The sequence below is a fragment of the Echinops telfairi genome, unplaced genomic scaffold, assembly GCF_000313985.2.
Source record: "Echinops telfairi isolate 266 unplaced genomic scaffold, ASM31398v2 ScPeMD7_7467;HRSCAF=8505_0, whole genome shotgun sequence".
In the NCBI taxonomy this organism is placed as follows: Eukaryota; Metazoa; Chordata; class Mammalia; order Afrosoricida; family Tenrecidae; genus Echinops; species Echinops telfairi.
The window spans coordinates 15,625,423-15,628,542 of record NW_022111367.1 but is presented as its reverse complement, the minus strand read 5'-3'; positions in this window follow the sequence as shown (position 1 = coordinate 15,628,542).

Genomic DNA, 3,120 nt, shown 5'->3' with positions numbered 1-3,120 from the left:
ACCAAACTATGGTATTTTCAATCGCCTCTTTTGACATGAATGCTGGACATTGAATAAGGAAGATCTAAGAAGAATCAATGCATTTAAATGATGGTGCTAACAGAGAATATTGAAAGTATCATGGACTGCCAAAAGAATGAACACCTCATCTTGGAAGGAGTACAGCCAGAAAACTCCTTAGAGGCAAGGATGGCAAGACTTCTTTTACAGATTTGGACATATTGTTAGGAAAGACCAGTTCCTAAAGAAGAGCATCATGTTTGGTAAAGTAGCTGGGCAGTGAGAAAGAGGAAAACCTTGGAAAACATTCAATGACACCGTGGCTGTGATGGGCTCAAACATCAGAGTAACAGAACGACTGAGCAGTGGTTCCTTCTGCTGTACCCAGGTTTCGATGAGCTGGAACTGACTGGAAGGCACCTAACAACAACCTAACAGAAGCACCTCTTAACAACAGCTTTGAGTGGGAGTTACAAAAATTATCGGTAGAAGAAAGTACCAAATATTTGCACTTCACTGCAAGTTGGTAACCATAGTCTCTGTTCATCTCAACTTGATTGAACATTATCCTGTGCATCTACCCTACGTTTGTGCTAAACCATTCGTGTTAGAAAAAGCAGTAGCAGTGCATACTGTAGAGGATTCTTCAATTGTCTGTCAATGTTTGAGGTTCATAAGTGATTATCGACCGTTAGGATCAGATTGTGTAACCCTACAACATATATTGAAATTGTGGACCCTAATTCAGTCAATGGAGCCCCTTTTGGGTGATGCAAATATTTAATGTGCTCAGTTATTACCTAAAGAGATTAGAGTTTAGAGTTCAGCTGGAGGAAAGCTGGAAGAAAACCTTGCACTTCAAAAAAAAAAAAGCATTGAAATTCACACCAACACCGTTTTCTCTGATACATATTGGATTGCAATGGATTGAAATTGAGTCTAGGGCAACTGGTATTAGTATATCTTTAATATCGTATTTGGAAATATGGTTTGCTTTATTATATTCATTTGGGCTGTGCTCCACAAGGTCAGCAGTTTGAAACTACCAGGCACTACTTGGGAGAACGATGGGGCTTTCTACTCCAGTAAACAGTTATAGTCATGGAAAGTTACAGAAGCAGTTCTGCCCTGTCCTAGGGTCGCTATGAGTCAGAATTGACTCGATGACAGTGAGCGAATTAGGGAGTAATTATATTAATTAGGTCATGAATAAATTGAACAAGCTTTAAACATACTCACTTGGAGTCATTAAAAAGGGAGGTACAGATATAGCTGATTGGACAGAGGAGTAAGTGGAGTAAAACAGACATCGTATGAAAATATTCTACAAAACAAAGAACTTCATGGAACCAAGGAATGCGTGGGGTATCCACACGGAAGGAACTAACACTGCTAAGAGCCTGATTTGAACTTTTAGCCTTTAGAACTGGGAGAAAACAGTTACTGTTATTAGACCTTACATAATTTTGGTATTTGTATTAAGAGTCTTTATCAGTAACTAGGTAAATTGAGAGTCTTTATCAGTAACTAATATCTGTGTAACTTTGTATGGCTACATACTGTACAAAGCTATATAATGTGACAACATAATCTAGTATATTTTCCTATGAGAGTTTCGTATGTAATTCTTGTCATGGCTGCCAGTTGCTGTAACTGAGATGTTTCAGCTGTGCTGCTAAGTATTTTCTCTTTATGAGAATTTTGTGTTGTAGGAATAAAAAATTTTATTGGTTTTCTGTCAGAAGAAAATTATCACTAGGTTAACACAACCTGATTGTGTACTCCTGGAACATTTCTTCACTAGAAAAGGTCAATGTGGGAGTCAATACACGCTGCGTCTCATGGACTAGTGTAGTGGCTGCCACCCTGGGCTCAGACACCAGTCAGTGGTAGTGAGACTACGAGAAATAAGCAATATTTCATTCTGTTATTACTCATAACATCATCATGAGGTAAACTGATTTGACAGCAACTAACAACAACATCTTTGTCTCTTTGGTACTTTCTGGATTCCACCTGTAAATATTGCTTTTGGCAACTTCAGTCTAGGAATATGCTTTTGAATTATTTTATTCTTACTCCCCTTTGAAATATTGGGACATTTTAAACTAAAATTGTTAATACCATAATATGTTAAATGATAATATGATATTGATAAAAGCATGTGCTTACACAATTTTTAAATGCATAGATTTACTACTTTATTTAAATAAAAGAAATGCACAATGATACACCATTATAAGTGTAGAGAGATACATGTTCAGAGAGATCTTTTTACATCCCCTTTGTTGGTGATTTGGTTTGGGAACAAAATGAAAAAAAAACTGCCAGGTATATGTGAGTAATCATGAGTTCCTTTTAGTAAAAGGGAAAATTTTTATCTTCATTGTTACTTGGACAGAAACTGAACAAAAAGTTCTACTAAGGCTAATTGACATAAATTCTATTATCACATTAATTCAAATTCCATTAAGCACCATGTTGCTAAGCTTTGGAATGTGCTAATCTTTCATTATCACAGAAAGACTTGCTCTATTATAAAAGATAAAGGATTTGTTCAAATTAGAATGATAGGTACTATTTGAGAGATAATATGTAATGTAGTATCCACCAGGATTAAAAGATATGTATATTTTTGGAGATATTGGTATGAATATAAATGTCAGGTTAATGGTGAAGCTTTCAATAAAAAGCTTCAAATATTTTATAGTTTAATAATAACTAAACTGTATATTTTACTGTAGCAAAATTTATTCAAAGCCATGGTACAAAATGCTATGTTTCTCTTAAGAAATACACTTTTGTATTGCTATTAGAGAGTTCCATAACTATATATAAATGTTGTATATTTTATAAATTGCCTCTGTGTCTCAAGCATGTATATTTTCCAAGCAATCTAAAAAACATACTTTGACCTGTGGTTGCTATGGCTGAAGGCTAAGTTTTTGCTTAGGTGCATTGAGTTTATGTTTATGGAGGTGGAAAATCTGGAGAGGGATATCAATTATGGTTGTACAACATGAAGAGTATAATCAATGACACTGAATTATACATGTAGAAGTTGTTGAATTGGGGAAACATTTTGTTGTGTATATCTTTGCCACAATTTTAAAAATACAC